We start from the raw sequence: 22,590 nt of genomic DNA on the forward strand, positions 1-22,590 counted from the left end.
AAAAACATTGCTCTGGTGGTTTTTTGCGATTATCTCAAAACTCGATTTTTGGAATATGTGAGTTATGACTATACGCAACTCAAATGTACAAAATGTTCCTGTCCGGAAACTTATACGCATGCAGTTCACCGTATCACACTTCACCGTGAAATGTTGTATCGGAAATATATGGCCGAATATTAAAAACCGTCCAACCTCTGGGTCATATAGTACTGACATAAAATTCATGTCTAAATAAAATACGGTTCTTGTCGGCTTATTACAGTAAGCCAACAGCAAACAATTTTTGAAAATAGTCGATATACTGGATTATTTTTGTTAGGTTAGGTTAGGTTTTCATTCTTGAATTCATGAATTTTGCCAAAACCAGCTATAAAAATTGAATTAATGTTCATATTTAATCTAATAAAATTGGAGACCGTAATTATAGTATACGGTCATCTCTTACCGATAAGAAAGCTCACGGCGAACTGTGTCATGGTAAAATGTGTTACGTACAATTTACATGTAACCATGCCTGCAGTCTTAGGAGATTATATCTATTATAATATTTTTTAAAAAATAATGTAAATCGACTCACTCATTACAATTCAAGGGAGTTCAATACCTTTCTTCTAATTACAAAAACAGTGGTCTGGTGGTTTTTTGCAATTATCTCAAAAGTCGATTTTTTGAATCGGTATGTGAGTTATGACTAGGCTTAGGATTCTTAGGTATTTAAAGATTTTTTTTGAGCGGCCCCACAAAATATCAAAAACATCTATCCGTTTCAGACAATTTTGAAACATTTAAGCCCTATTTGTTAGCACCTATTTTTAAATATTTTTGGATAATTACATATTTTTACATATTCTAGGTTACATAATATTTTCACATAAACGCAAAATTTCAATGTTCCTGGACCAATAAAATTGAAATAAAATTAAGTACATAATTAAATATGCAGTGCTCTAAATAAAAATACTGGACATCAAACGCTGCAGAATATTAAAGCTGTTTTGGAAAATCCGTTAGATCTCTCAGATGTTTCAATTTTTTTCTACTTCAGAAATAGTTTCATTTACATACGCAATAATAACATCAGCTGTAGAAGTGGAAAGAAGTTGTTCTATATATAAAAATTTAACTAAGGTCAAATCGTCAAAGATTCACATTCGAAAATTTGAAGCAATATTTTATTATTTATTGTAATAAAGCGTTTTCTGTTTGTGAATAAATAATAAATTAAACTGTGGTAATATATTTTTGATTTATTGTAATAGGTACTTAGTTAAATTTTTAGCACCTATTTTTGTTTTTTAGCACATAATTATGAAACTTTAATCACATATTTTCCAATTATATCTACATATTTTAGGTACCAATTATTCATTTTTTAGCACCTAAAAATCCTAAGCCTAGTTATGACTATAGGCAACTCAAATCTACAAAATGTTTTGTGGGCGTGTTTTCCATCCGCAACGGGAAAAAATGTTTTCAAATCGCTTTTAAAACAACTTTTTAAATGTTTTATAGGTACATTTACATATTATTTGTTTACGGATGTAGGTATGTAAGAATGTGTGTAGCAAGCTTTCCATTTTAATAGGATGACGGTGATATTCACTGTCTTTGGCCAAACGCATTTTAGAATAATAAAAACGCGTGCGGTCTCCTTTGTATGTCTGTAATATATTATTATAGCCATGGACGGCTACCTATAATAAAATTGGCAATTACAAGCCACCATAAAGTTTGTCGCTCGTTTTCGCGTTAAACTTTCCCCCTCCCTGACTACGACCCCCCTTCCCTCAACGTCGCAGTCACCGTTGCAGGGAAGTCTCACAGCCGTTAGAACTAGAATTCAAATAATCATAAAATCCCAAGAGTTTCAATTAAAGTTTTACGCTTTTTTTTCGTGCCATTTTATGCATGTTTTTATTTGGCGTTATTCAAATTGCAGAATCAATGAACACGGTATGTGCCCGGGCGGTAGAGGAGGGGGTGTCTTAGTGTTGCTGAAGTAAAAACTAGTAAAAAAATAAAAAAAGTGGATAGCATAAAAACGTAAGATCTATCATTTCGAGTGAAAGTTGCAGTCTTAAAATGAGTCGCCTAGTCTCACATTCTCCAAAAATCAAGTTTTCAATAAATCGCAAAAAACACTAGAGTCTTAGACTAATGTGCGAAAGCATCTTCTTGGCTACGCTTCTAGGCGCTGTTGTCTACTAAATGGGAGGAGCTTGTTAGTTTATAATGGAAATGCGGTTAAAAATGGGCGGAGCATGTTAGTTCACAGTTTTAATACGTAGCCAAGAAGATGTTTTCGCACTATACACTATTTTACGTAATCACAAAATAGTAATGACTGACATTGTTGATTTAATTTTTTTAAGTGTATATGGATTTAATTGTGTCGTATTAAAATGTAAAATTCGCCATGAGAGTCTGAGAAAAAATACAGATTCATTCCTGATTAGTAAGATATAATTTACCAAAGAGTGATTTTTGGAAATGATTTTTACATAATTAAAAGTGTATTTTGATATCCAACTATATTTTTTATAGATTGATGCAGTTAGAATCACTTGGCATTGTTAACTAAAAATGAGAAAATTGTAAAATGTGAGTTTTGACTATAGGCAACTCTAATATTCTGTCACAATTTAACCATAAATACATATTTATATTACAAGCATGTTGAAAATACACAATTTGGCCGTGGCCGTTTAGCAGTAAAGTTATGAAACCGTAAAAAATGGAAAATTGTACGAACCGGACTACTCGATAATTTTAACACATTTATATAATTGTATGTATATTATATACAAATAAATGGTTAAGATTTTTTCTTTATATACCTACCTGCCTCGGACGATCAGCCGCAAGCATAAATAAGGTTTGCGACACGTCTTCGATATCTAATAGGATCATATGGGCCTGGGCCACAGTGGAGGTTTGTATTAACAGATTTTTGTTTTTACGAGAATTGGATGTCAGCCACTTGCTCAACCTATTAGTTCCATACTCTGACTCTTACACAAATTGAATAACAATATATGCAATTGCCAAACCCAGGATTCGAACATGGGACCCACAGCACTATAGGCCAACGCTTAAGCCGCGCGGTCACCATGGACGGGACGGGCAAAACATCTATAGAGTCGACAGCTGCAAATACTTGGGGGTACAAATCACGGGAGATTGCATTTTGCAGAGAGATCTCGCTATCCGAATGGGAATGGCTGGAGCTACATTCAACTGCCAACGAGTGTCTGGGACTCACGATTGTACTCGGTCAAAACCAAATGCCGCCTATTCTACGCTTACATTCTGACGGTGCTTCTTTATGGTAACTAATCATGGCATCATACGAAACCTTAGAGCAACCGTATACTGAGCTTCGAAAACAGATATTTTCGACGGATGGAGGTATGACTTTAGGAGCAACGAGGAGATAAGAGAACGCACCAAGCAGCCTCTCATCACTCTGAGAGTGAAGAGGCGACACTGGACCTGGCTCGGCCATGTGCTGCGCATGCCAGAAGAGAACCTCAACCTGGCTTGCCTGTTTTTCAAATCGACCGGATTCCGGCGTCATGGAAGTCCGCTAAATACTATATATAGAAAGTATACGGCAGAGCTACGGGATGCTGGTTTGACCTGGAACGATGCAAGAAGACTGGCGAGCGACAAGGGTTCTTGGAGGCGCCGCGCGGTGTCCATATGCTCCAAGTAAAGGGCGGATATGGCCGAAGAAGAAGATATAATCAAGTATTTACACTAACGCATATTTACAACTAATAAACATGTCATCTGTATTTTTTACGTATGTTATATCTACTATAGCCTGCAGGAAATTATTTCAAGAAAGCATATTTAATCACAAGACTGTACTTTTTTTTAAATATTCTGTATATATCTACATGTCTACCGACATTTTCCGAAATAACTTACAACACAATGGATACTCGTGTCAAAATATTATGTTCGTCGAATACCCAACCTAACCCTTTACAGCTCGGCCCCGGCGGTATCACTATAACCCTTATTAATTATAATAACACGGCTCCCCAGCTTGTAAATGTGAAATATGAAGGGTAAAGAGGCCAGACTTAAAGAAAACATTTCACATGTCTCGTGGCAATTGAAGGGTCTCAAGGGTGTCGTGGGCCCGTACATACTATTACCAGTTATACGTATTGTATCAGAAACTCACTAAATGTTAACTACATATTATTATAAGCATATTACGAACGGCCCATAAAGCGGTCAAAGCTATGAGATACAGTGCTGCCAACCATATTTTAATTATAGTGATCTTTTCAAACGGTTCAATGTTTACTTGATTTTTCAGAATTCACATAGGTATCACCTAATCGAAAATCAAAAATATTACTCCAAAATCTACGACTAATTGTATCTAGACGCCTGCTTATTTTTATTGCATATTTTTAAAAATGTATTTTTCTTTTCTTATATAGCCTGTCTTATCTATAAGTCAGTGGCAAAGAGTGGAGGTAGGCTTTTAAAATCTGACATAAATAGTAGCTACACACTAAACTTTTTTTTTAGTCATACGTAATTGTTTTTATTGAACTTTGACTACAATTTACTAATGGTGCTGGTTAGTTTTAAAAATTCAATTAAACCCTGCGAAACCAAGCCATAATAGATAATAGTCAAAAAATGATAATTATCACGATTCATACATAGCACACAGGAAAGACTAAAAAACATCATTTAGTAATCCTTCGCTAAAAATAACCTCAAGCAAAAAAAAAACATAGCCTCGTGGGTCCCAGGTTCTAATTCTGGGTCTGACAAACAAACATATTGTTTTTCAATTTGTGTATGAGTCAGAGTATGGACCTAATAGATTGAGCAAGTGGCTGACATCCATTTCTCGTAAAAACAAAATCTGTCAATACAAAAAATCTCCAGTCTGTGGAGCCCCATTGGATCGGACATGGTTGGGGAAAAAATAACCCCAAACGAGTCTAATGAACTAAATATTAATCATTTTTTTTATTAAGTACAGTAGTATAAGTAATAATGTAACTTACCCACCATGCATAAGTGGCGGATTGAAGCGTGGGCGCTATTTAATTTCGCCCTGGGCATCGCGCGCCTTCTCAGGGCCCAGACAAAATCCTGCAAACGAATTTCATTTAAATAATTCGAGTTTCCGTAGAAATTGTAAATCGAAAATTTCACTGTTGAGACGTACAAAAGAATTATAAATACATATTCTATATTAATCTGTGTTTCTGAAATCGTGAAATTTTATATACATTGCCCGTGGTTGTTTTCGATTCGTCAGCGATACTCAAATATTTTGAACTAGAATAAGTAAATCTAGTGATATTTGTATACTAAAATACTTGATGAATTCAAATTTAAATTTATTTATTTTTACATACCGTGAACATTACAAATTATAAATTTAAGACGTTTACAACATGACATTTAAAAACAAAGAAACAGTGTAAAGAAGAAATTGTGAAAGGTAAAGTAAAAGGTACAAAAATTATAAAAATATAAAATATAAAGCATGGAAGCACACCGAATGAGCTGAGTGGACCCTATTTTAAGAATTTATAAAACAACGTTCACCTATACTCATCCTCATGTAGGTGGAATGTATCAAGATCACAAGTTCACAAGAGTTGAACAGAGTTATTGCCCTCCCAATTGGCATCACCAATGGCAGGTTAGTTCTGCTCCTAGGGAAAACAAACAACTGATGCTCCTGATTTCTATGATTGTTATCAGGTACACACAAGTCAATACCACCAAGAATGGCAGAGTTCTCACTCACACCACGTATATGTCGAAAAAAATACGTGGCCAAATATCTATATCGTCTAGCATTTCTTTGACAATTCTTTAACTTGTGAGATAGTGAAGTTGGTAACAGTATAAAAATTAATATTCTTTATTTACATAAGACAAATAGAAAAATATCGATAATAAAGATATCGTAATTATGGCGTATAATATGTACGCGACCTTTAGTGATTCTAAATAATGGCATAAGGATATATTTGGCTGCCAATATAAATATACAATATTAAAATTCATTGTCCATTCTATTAGAATAATGCATTAGTATAGGATTTTTTTTATTTAATAAGTCGAACATATTTTGTACTCGAAATGGTTAATGTATCTTAAAAATATTTGAGTATAGGTATATTTACTAATTTAAGTATGAAATTTACTGATTGAGTTAATCTAAAATGCTGACCGTTCTTGACAAATGCGAAGTATTGTACAAATGAATCTGCAGTGGGAAACGACTTGAAGTTATTTTAATCATTGATTTTGAAACCGTTTTGCAGCAGTTTCACTTTCATAATATATTTGGTATTTGCAATAAAATAGAGAAGATGTTTTAAACTTCATTGGCGATACCGAGCTAATCAACGACCGATTGAAAAGAACTGAGGTGGGTATACATATGTAGTTGAATTTTAAGCGAAACGTATTATTTTTTTCATATTGTATATATGTACGTATGTATGTGTATTACGGTATGATTATTTATATAAAATACTTTTATAGCTATTTTACGTCCCTTTTGTGTTACTGTGGTACATAATAATTATATTATCATAATTTTATAGTATTAGTCTCCCAAGGTCATTATGCTAAAAGTCTATCACATTTTAAATTCAAACATCTTTTATCCGTGGTCCAATAAAAAATAATCAGTTTTTTTTTAAATAAATAAATTCAATAATACCTAACTAGTTTGTTCACAGTGTGTGCTTCCCGCGATCAAATATGCGTGTGAAACATGTACCCTAAGTAAAAAAGAGGTCCAGAAACCTAGAGGCCGCTGTATCGATGAAATGATAAAGTTCTGCGGAAGTACGTGGCAACGCAACGCACAGGACCGAGAGAAGTGGAAGTAGCTTGAAGAGGCCTTCATCCAGCAGTGGATAGATTCAGGCTGATGATGATGATGAATACCTAAATTTACAACCAACCAAAAACAGATATTTTTCATTGGACTGGTTTCAACCCTTAATTTCTCCCTATAATCTGATAAAAGAAACTGATATGGTAATAATGATAGTAAGCAGGTAAGAATCTACCTACGTACTATCATTACTTCAATACTATGGATTGATAGAATTCACAAAATGCAGTAAAACTGTAAAACTATATACCTACCTACTTAGCAATCTATAAATTACCAGTTTTATATTTATCATTTTCCGCCGTTGTGGCATACACCATACGCAAAACATTGGCTTCTCATACCGGGAATTTAGAGCTCGATGCCAGGTAAAGTCACAATACATAATTAAGTAAGTATGTAATTTTTTCAAGCCTGCACAATTTGTTATTTACGGGATGTGAATATATTAGATAGATAAATCCTATATTGATACCGTTGTGGTATTTTATGGTGTTTAAAAAATCACATAACTCGGCCTCGCATATCTGTTTTAATTTACTGCTGGGTGAAGGCCTCTTCAAACTCTCTCCACTCTTCTCGGGTTCTTGTTCTTTGCTGCCATGTACCCAATTCCGTCGAACCCTAACATTTCGTTTCGGAACCTTGCGGTGGCCTTTCGGTCGTCTTATATTCCTCGAGCAAGACTGGATTATCACATTTGACCAGAGACCGTACTGCCTACCAGCTATATGTTAGTCCCATCGCCAATTAAGAGTTTTGGCATTCTCAATTATGTCACATACACTGATTTGCTCCCTTATCCGATCGATCGTGTTTCTGTCTTTACGCATGATATGGCCGATGACCTGGAAGCGTAAATACAATGTCTCCAACAACGTCAGGTACTTATACATATTTGTACTTTTAAAATGTTCAATAGTGATTGGAGATAACCGGTTCAACTCCTGACTACTAGACTAATCAATTCTTGACTGACCACGGTGGATTCTCTGCCAAACTCTTTGAACTTGCACTTGTGCCCAACCAACATTCCATGTGGTGAAGAATTACATGATGCAGACCATATCCTCTGGGAATGTCCGAGAATGTACTTCAAAGGCGAAGAAATGCTTAAGTCAGTTGAGCCCATCAGGCTGTACGGACCCAGTCACCACAAAAGCCAATTTTATTGCGCTTAAAAAAATCCGACTTCTTAATGCAGACGTGAAGATGTCTTCACATAGTTTTGTTATGTCCTTATTGTTTTAAATTTGTTTTTTATAATATTATATTAATAATTAGAATCATTGATTTTTGTTAGCTTACCGTGCTGCTCTTTCACATGAGCACTTTTATTAGTAAGTCTCTGTAAAAACAGTCAACGCACACTTGAGTGCGTAGCGACCAAAGTTTTGGGTATCTGCTCCTGAGACATTCCCAGGCCGTAAACAACTACCTACTGATGTTTCACATTTAATGTAGGGCCTCGTGATAATATGCTCGATTTAGACCGAATGTGGTGCGCGGTGTTTGGTTTGGTGGGGTCTGTTTGTGGATTTACGCATGATGCATACACCTCTCCATGCCACGTTGCGCAACACAAAGCGTTCAATAGCTTTAATGTTCTTCTTGGTTTTTTTGCTGTGTGAAATATCACATCTTTCAGCCACAAAATGTTTTGGATGATGTTGATTTTGTACCTATATCATAACGTCTGAGCGTTATAGCGAATTCTAATATACAAATGTGTGGATAATGAACGTTAAAGACAGTAGCTACCTACTTTTATCGAGATATTCGTTTACATGAGAGTTTTTTCATACCTATTTTAAAATGTTATTTTTCTGACTCTTTTTTATAGCTTTAGTTCTATAGTAAATACGAGGGTTGTCCAAGAATTAAAGACCTTTATTATTTTTAAAATCAGGAAAATTTTGTTTTTATAAAAAAGCATACGAAATTTTATGTACAAATCGCCACTATTTTTCGACGTCATCCCCGTTGCGATCGATGCACTTGGTAAGCCGTGGCTCTAGGTTCTTGATTCCCTTGTCGTAGAACTCCGCCGCCGCCGTCATAAAAAATGTTTTCATCTCTTCCTCCACGTCCTCGTCGGTCTCGAAGCGTTTTCCGACCAAATGTTGCTTCAGGTGAAGAAAAGGATGGAAATATCTCGGCGCCAGGTCGGAGCGAGCAGGATGATGGAAGACATAGACATCCCATTTAAATGAGTCCAAAAGGTTCAAAAAGACCTAAGCGCTTTTCACACGATTTTGTTTGGTGAGCTTCCATCAGCATTTTGGGCACCCAACGAGTACACCTTTGCATACCCCAATTTTCCCCTCAAAATCGTTTGTATTGAGACTTAATGACGTCTGGGATCAAAGAAAATGCGAGCGCACGGACTCTCAGATGGCGATCTTCACGAACTATATCATTGATTTTCTTCAAGAAAACGTCACCAATTGAATACCTCCACGTAAACTCAGTACACCACTTCCTGACATTCCGCTGGTCCATCACATTACCATAATTGGATGTGAGACGACGATGGATTTCAACAGGATGGACTCCCTCCTGGTTGAGAAACCAAATGATTGAATGTACCTCACAGGCGGCGGGATTCGACAGCGGAGCGTCCATCTCAAACGGACTCGAAGGTCATACTAAAGCTGCTACCGAGCCGGCTCACCCATCGTTATGGAGAGGTGCCAGTTCTGCCATCTTTTGAGAAATAACTCCCGCGTCGCCCAAAATGAATAAAGGTCTTTGATTCTTGGACAATCCTCGTACTATATTGACCATAAAAATAATAATTTTAAGATAAAAAGAACTTTTTATATACATCGTTTTTAAATTTTCTCTTGAATTATTATGCTCAATATGCTCAAACTTGTACTTGATATGAAGTAAATAAAAAACAAACAAACAAACAAATATAGAATACTGAAATGTCATTTTGACATTTCATTTTGATTTCCATAGTAACGCACGTATATATTAATAATTTAGTTGCTAGGACCACCCCCTTAGCAACCAAAATAGTCTTTTACTTTTTAGGGATTTTTCTGAAATAACTTTCCATACAAAACAGAATTAACTGAAAATGAATTCAATTCGCTTAAAGATGGCTAAAAGTATTAAAAGAATGCATTGGCATCGTGTTCTGATATATTCTAAAAGTTTCAAATCTCGGGTCGGGAAGTTAGTTAAAAATCGATTGCAAGATTTGTTCTGGACAAACAACCACCGGATAAACAAGAATACGAGATAATAAAAACGTTGTAAAAAGAGTTAATAGAAATGACTCGATGATTACAAAAGCTGACACGAATAAAACGTTCCTTTTCCCTTAAATATTACGCAGACCGGGTAATAAAGAAATCTTCCCTTCGGCCTCGTACATCCGGATCGCGGCTGAAACTAATCTTAGTTTAGTGGGAACTTTGTCACTGACTCGTTCGCTGGAAGCGCATTATGCTCGGCATATTTTCCCTAATGGACTCCCAAAAAGCTCGGCGCCGTTCTCTTATTATGATATGTAGTCACTGGCCCCTGGTGGGCGGTAAAAATATTTTACAAATACATTTTCGGTGTAACGGCGTCTACGCGTAAACGGTGCTGCGAGAGAAAGTGTTTCGCAGCGCCTCTCGCGAAAAACCACCTGTACCGAATTTTCGAAATCACTTTGGAGGAGACTTTCCTTTCCCTGCGGGTACGTCATTATTGTAAGCATAAAGGTCATTAAGTAAAAAAATCGATATACTAGTCACCTACCTTTTGTATCACTCGACTTGTACCATGGATTACAGTCCCAAGATTAGGTACATAATCACTGGATTATATAATATATTATAATTCAGTAATCATGTAGGTATCTAATCATAATCTAATTTATAAAATTATATATTATAATCCAATATACTATTAAAAATGAAAGTGTACCAAAAAAATATTTATTGTCTGGTACCGATGTAATAAGAAATGTGTAATAAGAAATAACACATACTTTGAGATATAAATTATGACAATTTAATTGATGCGAGTATAACTATTTACTAACTGCCTGATACTACTCCCTGTAGGAGAAAATTGTGTGTGGTATGAGATTTGCTATTTTCAAATGAGAAAAAATGGAATAATGGAAATTTTAAATTTTATGTTTAATTGTTTTAAAAATTAATTTCTACCAAAGTAAGGTAGCTTTTCTTTGTCGAAAACATCTGAAATAAACTTTATCATAACTCACTGGGTATTTAAAATCCTAACTCTAACAATATTTAAATTACAGACAGGGTAATACGTGTAAAACAGTGCATGGAACCATGGAAGCATAGAAATATCGTTTTTTTTCAAACATATAAACAAATATGTGCAAGAGAAAGTCAGTCAGATAGACCCACGGAAAGTATTTAAGTAAAGGAGTCTTTAAAATTATGTACGCGCGTTAGAAGTTATACTTCTTTAGCGTAACAAAACAAAAACAAAACTTGTGATAACCTAGATTCTTCGACTAGCTCTGGTGTGGTGATTTAGAATCAGGTTCACAAAATAAATAAAAGTGTTTCTTTGGTTCATCGACCTATCCAAATTATTTGTTTTTCTTATTGGTAGGAAGTTGAAATGGAGTGCCGCTGGTTTAAAATTATCTTGTTGCTTCATTCTGTGTTTAGTAATATTATTTACTATTACTATTTTAATTATCTTATTAAATTACACCTCACAATAAGGGCCGCTTATTAGAGCTCTGGTGGTTTAAAATTGTTTTATTTCTTCATTCCGTAATTATTAATATTACTATTTTAATTATCTTGTCAAATTACACACTCAGAAAAATGGCCGCTTATTGCAGCGCCGCTAGGTTAAAATTATTTATTGCTGTATTCGGTAATTATTATTATTATTTAATATTACTATTTTAATTATTTTGTTAAATTACACACTCAGAAAAGGGGCCGCTTATTGGAGCGCCGCTGGTTTAAAATTATTTTATTGCTTCATTTCGTAATAATTCATCATCATCATCAGCCGGGGTCAATCCACTGCTGGATGAAGGCCTCCCCAAGCTTTCTCCAACTCTCTCGGTCCTGTGTCGTTCGCTGCCACGTATTTCCGCCGAACTTTACCAGTTCGTCAATCCAGCGGCTTTTAGGGCGACCCTGTGGCCGTTTCGTACCCCTTGGGTACCACTGGATGACGGCATTTATCCAGCGGCCGTCCTTTCGGCGAGCAATGTGCCCCGCCCATCTCCATTTAAGCTGTTTGGCAACGTCTATTACATTGCGTACTCTTGTCTGCTTCCTAACCCATTTGTTCCTCTTACGGTCCTTTCGCGTGATGCCCAACATGCACCTCTCCATGCCTCGCTGTGTGACTCTTAGCCTTTGGACATCTCTCGTATTGAGGGTCCACGTCTCGCAGCCATACGTGAGCACGGGTAGCACACATTGGTTGAACACCCTACGCTTAAGACATAATGGTAGGTCACTCTTGAAGATAATATTCAGACGTCCGAAAGCACTCCAACCCAGCTTTGTTCTTCGAGCAATTTCATCGTGCATGCTTCCGTCTATGGACACCTGCTGTCCGAGATAGACGTAGCTGCTGACTTGCTCGAGTTGGGTGCTAGAAATACAGATAATCGCAGGGTCCGAAAAACAGTTCCTCATCACTTTTGTCTTTGAGATATTTATCTTTAGACCGACCGTTCGACTGACATCCGCGAATTCTTGCATTCTACCTTGGAGGTCTTTCGGGTCTTCTGAGAGTATAACAATATCATCTGCAAAGCGCAGGTGACTGAGGTGCTCCCCATTAATTGGAACACCTTTTTCCTCCCAATCAAGTTTCCTAAATAAGTCCTCAAGAGTAGCGGTAAAAAGTTTAGGTGAAATGGTATCACCTTGCCGGACACCTTTGTTAATGGGGAATTTACACGACCGTTTGTGGAGTTTCACGCATGCTGTGGCATCACTGTATATACTGTTCAATATGTTTTTCGTAATAATTAATATTATTTAATATCATTATTTTAATTATCTTGTTACACACTTAGAAAAAGCGCCGCTTATTGGAGCGCCGCTGGTTTAAAATTATTTTATTGCTTCGTTCCGTAATTATTAATTAGGAAAGTTAACAGAAACAAATCTGAATCCGCCTAACACAACGATAAATATTTCAAAGTATTACGCAACTAATTTTTCTACAATTTTTTTTATTTATTCTATTATAGTATTTCTACTAGCATTTCTAAGCAAATGTTGATAAATAATGAAGCAATACATCTGAGAGGAATAGACCAATTCTGATGGGAGGGGGAATTCAGAGGAACATTTTCAAAATGTCGAAACCGGTCTAAATTTATTTATTAAAGTGGAATAAGTACTAGAAAAAAAAATGCGTTTTATTAAATCAAACAACAATACAATGCAGTTCCACCATGAATTGACAATTAACAAAATAAAGTAAATTAATTTTGAAATGCCGCTTCCTAGCGCTAGAAACTTGAAGTAGCAAATCATAATGTTGTAAGGGCCTTATTAGTTGCACTGTCGCGATGAAAAAAGACAAAGACGCTCTTGTTTATAGAGACAAAGTATAATGGATGTTATATCCTCAATACCAGTCCAGGAAAGTCATTATTGTCGAAACAACTCACCCAACAGAAAATATCTTCCGAACTTAATGTGGTCAAATTATACAGAGGTTTCTTGGAACAGCACCGTGGTGGAACTAATATGCCACCTGTGTCTCGTCAATGGTTCAATGAAATATTTTTGATGGAATTTAACCTTTTGTTCAAGCCCCATAGAGTTGATACATGTCCTACATGTGACTCCCTTAAAATCAAAATTGATACCTACTGTCTCAACAAAAGACCCAGCAGGAATTGGAATTTCATCACCGGCAAGCTGAAACTGCAAGAAATGAAATGAGTAGAGATGGCATTAAATCAAGAGGGCTCGACTCAGATGTTCAAGTCGTTCAATTTGACCTGCATAAACAGATGTATCTTCCCTCGTTAACTCATACCCAAATGTATTATAGCCGCAGCTTGCTTGCATCAATATTGGAATTCATTTGGACGACGAAGGAAATGGAGTTATGTTTCTTTGGAATGAAACTGTTGGCCAAAGGGGATCCAATGAAATAGCTTCCTGTTTGTAGGTACAAGTTTTTCACGTGTAATGAGATAGGATACATTACTCACAAACCTAAACTGGTCCAGTGGTCTGATAATAATTGTGCCTACCAAAACAAAAACCAGACTGTCCTTACAATGCTCTTAACTTTAGTTACCAAAGGATACTTTTAGGAAATCACTCAATAATTTCCCATGAAAGGGCATACCTTTCTGTCATGTGATCGGGATTTTGCGGTTATTGAAAAGCAGAAAATACGTGCAGCTCCTACTCTTCCGGCAGACCTAATAATAATTGTGCTTGTTGTAAAATCTGGAAAGAAAAATCCGTTCTTGGTAGTGAGTACCTACTATGACATTCTTTAACTGGATGGATATTGCTAAAGAGATGATTAACGTCAAAAAGCTGATGATATCTACAGCCACGATGATCAGGGTAACATCTGAGCATTTTGATGAAATTCAAACAAAAAGGGCTTATAGCGAAATGAATTTATGGCTTACAACTTCAGTGCTGAAACCAGGGTCACTAAGTTGAGTTTCCAAAACTTGGAAATCGCAACAAAGGAAACGCCTATACCTTTGTCCGAGGAGAAAAAGAAAGATATTGCTGCCATGTTGCCTTATTTATCCAGAGAAAACAGGCCATTTTATGAAAAGCTCATATGTAATTTTTTTGTGGTGTATTATTTTTTGTACAGCGTCCTCGAGGTGCTAAGGCACATGGACGACACTATAGAAGTTGTCCATTTATTATTATGAATCGTCCCACTCACCTTACTGTTGTGCAAGTAAAGAGGTACATGCAACTTTATAACTAGCACACATGATGGCACTTAAAACGTTTTGTTCTTCTTGTTTTTTTTAAATTTATTTTTCTATTATCTACGATTTATTCTTCTTCCGACCATGTCCGATCCTAATAGGATCATATGGGCCTCCACAGAGTAGAGGTTTGTATTAACAGATTTTTTTTACGAGAAATGGATGTCAGCCACTTGCTCAACCTATTAGGTCCATACCCTGACTCACACACATATTGAAAAACAATATGTGTACTTGCCAGACCCAGGATTCGAACCTGGGACCCAAGGCATGCTTCATTGCTATAGCTATTGATTGCTCATTAAATAATTATAATACCTCACAGAAGAATTAAAGTTCAATAATAAATGTTGGCGGCTCTCGTGGTGCAGTGCGTAAGGCACTTGCCTTCCACCTGAGAGTTCTGGGTTCGATTCCCGGTCAGGACACAATATGTATGTGTTTTTCTCAAAGCCCGGGTTTGTGATTGTGCAAAATTACTAACAACCACCTTGTACGAAAAGGCAAGAACATGGTTCTAAAAGTTGCAAGAATGAATGTATGCATTATTTATTTATTTAAACATTTTTAAGTCTCTCCTGAAAAATTGATTTTCTGGCACTTGAAACCTATGATTTGGTACTGGTCAAAAGTCAGTACCTAAGTAGATAAAATTTATATGAAGAATGTCATAGAAATTATTTTGAACAAAGCTGCAGTAATAGACAATATTATGCGCATAGGCTTTAGGCTTCACCTTTCAAGCCTACCGTATGGCATACATTACGGTAGACGGGGCTGAGGTCACATCAGGTGTCCATACATACTCTGACATTCATCGCAGAATAATCCGATACATACAATAGTAGAAGAGAGATGGCACTGTAACGTTTTTTTTAACCTTTGACATATGATTATGTATATATTTATAATACATTTCTACATATATGACAGATGTCGTTGGCAAATTAAATTATTTTTGTAAAATATAAAATAATCAAGTTATTATTTAAATACCTTAAGATGCAATTAAAATAATTGCTTAGTACGAAGTCTTCGCCACTGTTGTTTACCTATTGCAATAGACGTCATGTTAACAGGATTTAAAATAACTTGAGAGCCACCATGTGCTGGCATTTCGCTTCACTTCAAGTGTGGATAATAAATTTCATAAAGGAAGAAGAATCATTAAAAAACATGTAATACATTAATTTGGTTATTTTATTGTTTCCAGTAACTACATTCAAATATATTTCATAAGTTTTTGTGAAAACACGGATGACATTAATAAAAGGACAGTTTGGAGAAATTCATCAAATTATAAAAATGAACTAATATTTTGTAGAGGCGGTTTTAGATACGAGGAGGCCCCCTTACACAAAATTCATAAAAACTCAATGAAAAAAAACAGTCTTTTCAACTGAAAGTTTATTTTATATTACGGTTTACCGTCATACGGATATGATAATGGGAATTGATAGCACAATAGATAGATACCTGCAAATAGGATGAAGTGACAAATAGTAGACAAAAATAGGTTAAACAAAAGTTCAGTTAATATTTTATTTATTAATTCTTAACACAGATGTAGTCATAACATATCATTATGTACTAATATGTGTCATTCAAACTGTCCACTAGGATTGGGAAGTATACAAGTAATCAGAACATGGATAGCACATTCAGTTGTTATTTAATATTTTAGGTATAGATATTTACTGATTATATTTCATATTATGTAGACATTGACAAATTATTCCTCTGATCATTAAATTATAATGACAATTTTTTTTTTGTAAGAATTTAATTGCAAATGTGTACTTTGTGTAAAACTTTTGAAAAATAAAATTGAAATAGTTTATTTATTTAATCTCCGAATTATTCAAAAATTTTGAATTTGCAATCAATATGTACCTAATGAAAAACACGAAATAATTACTATAAAAAAATATTGTATTGTCGTTGAATTTTTTTCATAAAATTAAGCAAAATACTAATTATAAACTCTCAGACCTTCCTATACCACTTCATTTTAACGCACAACATATATTGGGAAAACACTAATACATGCATAGGTACAGTAAACACATAGTAACTTTATTTTGCGACAGAATATATTTTTTTATGGCATTATCTAAATCAGTGCTTCTCAACCTTTCATACTTCTTGAACCACATATTAACAGCTGGATGTATGCGACAAGTGCGTTTACGTGCTCTACAAATCCATGTATGCAAGGCCGACCATAGAAAATGAGCATGTATACACACTATACTTTACACTCACTACACTAGCCCCAGTCAGTTTTAAATAAATTAATATACATATTGCCATCTCTTGTAATCATGGTGACATTCTTAACCAATTTGCAAGTCTTTATGATATATTTCTAAATAATGATGTTTCTACGATTTTATTTTTTCATATAAATTCGTGGTCCGCTGGGTACCACCATTCTAATACCTCCCGGCATTTACATATAAAGGTACCTATAATAAACTAATATAATTTCGAACTGAGCTGATCACAGTATAAAACAAAGATTTGCCAAATTTTAATGTTAGGATATAGCGCACTCCCTCAGGAGGAAAAACTCAATTAGACTGGTTGATCTATATATTGATTCGTATTCAGGATCCAGATATATCAAAATTTAGTTTTTAACACATTCGCGGACACATGTTAGTGATAGTAACACATATTAAAATTTTAATTTTTTAAATTTTCGATTTAGATATAGAAATGAGTTAAGTCTTAAGATACGACACTATCTAATGGAAATAATATGTTCGCACCGTAACACAAGTAGCAGGGAACATATTGTTTCAATCCAAAATATGGCTTTTATAAACGTCGTGTCATATTCCGTTCCTCAGTACAGTCATATCACATCTCACAAAATACAACGTTTATAGGCATCATGTCCGCGAATGTGTTAACGTACTTGCACTTGACAATTACATTTAATGAATAATAAACAAAATTCAGGATTAAGACATTCTATTAAATCACAAGCATTTTAAATAAGATAATTTGGTATTTGACTAGACTAAAAAAGGTACATAGGTAATGTAGTTTACCTCTCCGATTTGGCCAGTTATGAAAAGAGTATTCCGAAACATACGCTGTATATAGTATAGTATATCATGATTTAATGGTTGAGAAACGCTGACCTAAACTGAATAATCCAAACATTTTTTTATTCATTCTGTAATTTCTTATTTATAACAAGAGAAAAAAAATAAGTGTTTACATTTCCTTGATTTTTCACAGTTAAAACATATTTGAAAAAATGTCAAGGAAGAGCAAATACTGTATTTTGATTTATTCACAAGCTGATTATCCTTTTCATAAGAAATACATAGTCGATTCATACACATACAGATAGCTTATTTATTAAACAGTGATTATGTATTTAGTAGGTACTCTTAACATACAAATTCCCAATAGAAATACAGTATGGCAGCAGAAAATAATAATAATAAATGAGGGATACCATAGAAAGAATGAAGGAAACATTGGTTACAACAATCATTTGCTAATTACTAATATTAAACATTCTCGTTAAACTCCATCTTTATCGGCACATAGATGAAACAGTAATTTTCATAAATTTAAGACTCATTTTTATAAAAATACATGAGCATTACATCGTTCGTGGAACTAGAACTTCATTCTTAAATTGAGATATTCATCATAATCCGATGCGGTTGCTAGCCATTCAGTCAACCATTTATGTCCCTTCTCTGGATTTAAACACACATTAAATAAACATATAATTTTTTTTAGACACATGATTTGAACCTGCCACCCAAAGTTTCAAAAGCTAACATTCTATCACTGTCAAACACAGGCCCGATTGATTCATCTTCTTCGACCTAGCGCTACAACCCTACGAGTCTTGGACTCCTCTAGTATCTATCTCCACCCAGGTCTGTTTAAAACAGCATTCTTCCAGTTTTGGAAGCCCAAGATTTTAAAATCCAACTTAACACTAATCTTTAACAAGATCGACCGGGTCTTCATTTCCCGTTCGGCTTTCCTATTGTCAATTTCTTTGTCAGGCGCGACTCATCCATCTGGTGTGCATGGACCGGCCACCTAACGCGGTCCAATTAAATTAAATATACAATATGCTGGGCTCCTGTACATAGTATACAGTTTTTTTATGAGTATTATAAAGCAGCAATTAGACCAAGTGAGCGAATGTTTGTTCTTCCCCCACCCCAGCGAAATTCTCTTGACATAGACACTTTTTGTCGAGCGAGCGAGCATTCTTTTGGATTCCACGGAGATTCGCTACAATTAACTAGAATACTCTAAGAATGCTCGTTCGTTTGATCTAAACAGATGCTAGAGCCAGAGCACAGTTGTGTTGAACATTCTTTCGTGTCGCGCTCGCTGATGGAGTGGTTTCATCAAAGTGTTCTTCGCTCGCTGCCGAACATACCTATACGATTACTAAATGGTACATCACTGTTGCGTATTGTTGCACTCAAAATGGATTGGACCCAAGAAAAATGTTCACAATTAACCGAGATGTAGCAAGAACATAAATGTTTGTGGTATACTACTATTGATATGTGTAAAAACAATACCAAAAAACAATATGTGCAGGATGAGAGTGCGTCTTCTATGGGTGTCCGTTGTGAAGAGACGGAGAAAAAGATGGATTTTCTTCTCGCTTCCTATAGAAGGGAGCGTCAAAAATGGCTTACTCAAAAATCTGGTAGTGGTTCCGATACCACTTATAAATCAAAATGATTTGCATAATATAGAATGCATTTTTTACTGGACAAATATAAACCAAGAAAAACTCTCAATACATCTGAACAACAGAGAGAGCCAGAGCATTTGCTCGCAGTTCTATATTCTAGCTATTTTAGTTTAAACTTGTTTTGTGGATTTTGTTTACTAGGTGTTTACACCAGGCGAGCAGGAACAGAATGTTCTAGCTCTCGCTCTACGTTCTTGTTCGTTTGGTCTAATCGCACCTTTAGATAACAAGCAGCAAGCTCCGCTCCAGTGAGCCCAACATTCTTTCCATATTTTTGATTATGCACCAGGTTTCCGAGCCATACATGACAACTAGTCTTGTTAGTGTTTTGTACAAGATTCATTACAAGTGTCAGTTTAATCCCGTATAATGTAACGCCTTCATTAAACTGAAACGACATATTTTGTTGCCTGCATTCTTCTCTAAATTTCGATTTCTATACTTCTCTCACTGTTAATGGAGTACATAATTATTGAGATATTACTTACATGCAATTCTTGCAAAACTAACACTAAATTAAGTCATCTTTTAGATTAGGAAGCTTTCTTATTCATAATGATAATATTAACACTAAATAAACTTCAAATAAACACTAATTTACTAGATATTAATATAACATTGAATAAAAATGTAAATTAATGTAAGTGTGTATTTAATACACTAAATAAATCTATCTTTGGCTTTGCAGTTGGCAGATATAAATAATTAAGACATACAATTGTTGTTTTGTGAAGGATATATCGTCGCTTAAGAAACAACACCGCGGAAGTCAATTAATAAAAATTTTCAGGGGAAACAAAAAACGTCTCAAAAAATTGAAAATAAGTTAAAAGGTATCAATTTTCAATTTTTTGAGACGTTTTTTGTTTCCCCTGAAAATTTTAATTAATTGACTTCTGCGGTGTTGTTTCTTAAGCGACGATATGTATCATTAAAAAATGCACTCCAAGCTTTCTGTTTATCTTATGACAGCACAAAAATAATCTAAAAATAACTAATGGTGGTGATATTATTATAATATCTATAAGTATGTAATAAATTAAATACATGCATAAATAAATGGAAAACATACACATACATTCAAACTATTGGTCAACTCTTGTTTATCTGACTAGAAAAGCTTTGAAGACCATTTTCAAATTAATATTGATTCGTGTCACGTCATAATCTTTTTATACCCATTTTGTAGGTACTTTTAATTAACAATATGTATGGTATTTAAAGTATAATTATAATACTTGACCTCATCTCACAAATTCCGGCACTCCAGAGGCCAGGCATGTCTAGTAATCCGGCACTATCTGAGCTAGGGAGAGGCGGGTGACGAAGACAGATGTTCATGTCTCACGACTCGTGATAGCATTAATTTTAGTACCTACATATTATTATGTTTTGCTCCCATCAACCGATAGCGGGTCTTATCCTCCTCCAAGAACCTCCTCCATCTCCCTCTACCTCTGCCGACCGCTTTAGCATCTCCGTTGACACCATCCAACTATCGGTGTCTGGGTCTACCAATCAACCTTCGACCGTCTGGTCTGGTATCCAGTATTCCCCTCAGCGGTTGAGCACTGTCCATTCTTGCTACATGGCCAGCCCATTAGAGCCTGCCAAGTTTGACGAATGCGGAGATGCATTCTTTTAGGAAGAGGTTATGCCAAATACACCATTCTTCTTCTTCTAGTATGGGTCCATAATATAATATATTATATTCTACGTAATATTTTACTCTCGAATATATTGAGGGCATGCTCATCGGCCACGGTGAGAGTCCAACACTCCGACCCGTAGTTTAGTATTGGTTGGATCAGCGTCTTGTACATCTGTATATTGTATGAGAGAGAATGTCAGACTAGCTGATTTTGTAGACCAAAGAAGCACCCGTTTGTTGCTATAACTCTCCATTTTAATTTCCTCACTGATGACATTCTTGTTCATTATTAGCGAAGTTAAACACACTCAGAAATGTAGTCATTGATTCGAAGAAACAGGCATACGCTTTGTTATATTGTATGTCTTGTTGATCTTCAAGCCCATGTGTTTTACGGACACTTCAAGAGCAGTAAAAGCTTCTACTAATGCATAATTAGATCCGGCAATTATATCTATGTCATTCACATAGGCAAGAATCTGTAGTGGTTTATGAAGTATATTATTTTCATTTGCCTCCACTTTTGAATCCCATACTGCCTTCTCCATGGTGATGTTAAACAATATACATGCCAGGGCACCACTCTGTTGAAGATCATTTATAGTGATTTGGATAGTTCAGACTATACTTTCACTCGGCATTCTATATTTTTCATCATAAGCTGTACCATTGCAATGAGTTTTGGAGGTAAGCCTAACCCTAACCCGGAGCAAAAAGATTTGGTCGGTTGTTGACCTGCCACATCTGAAACCACATTGGTAGTTCTCTACTGCACTCTCTGAATATAATTGCAACCGATTTAGTATTTTTGACAGTACCATGTACAATTGTATGCCATATTCAGGAGGATTATACCTTAGTAGTTGGTGCAGTTAAGTGTGCCACCATTTTTATGTACTGGGCAGATAATACCCTTGTTCCATTCTAGACGCATTTCTTCTGTTTTTTATAAAATCTAAAAGATTTAGGAGTAAATCACCCTCTTTAAAAAGCTCACCTTGGAGTCTATCAGTACTTAGGGCTTTGTTGTTTTGAAGACTTTCTGATTTTATGGCCATTTTACTTATTAGCACGTAGTGTTTTTACTTGGAGTAGCTGAATTAATATGTCTTTCCACCAAGAATTGACAGTGAAATATGAACTCTTGATATATTTAATTTGAAGGTTTTCCTAGCAGCTGTGATACATAAATTATTCCGTTATGTACATATGGCATTTGCATTTCTCAATTCCATACATACTACAAGTCATCCACAAATTACACGATTGTTGTAATACTAATTACATATGCATTTTAAACAATAGTATGATTTGTTGCATTACAGGAT

Source organism: Rhyacophila brunnea, unplaced genomic scaffold (genome assembly GCF_057557595.1).
Source record: "Rhyacophila brunnea isolate RB1 unplaced genomic scaffold, BYU_Rbru_1.0 scaffold_1, whole genome shotgun sequence".
NCBI classification, from domain to species: domain Eukaryota; kingdom Metazoa; phylum Arthropoda; class Insecta; order Trichoptera; family Rhyacophilidae; genus Rhyacophila; species Rhyacophila brunnea.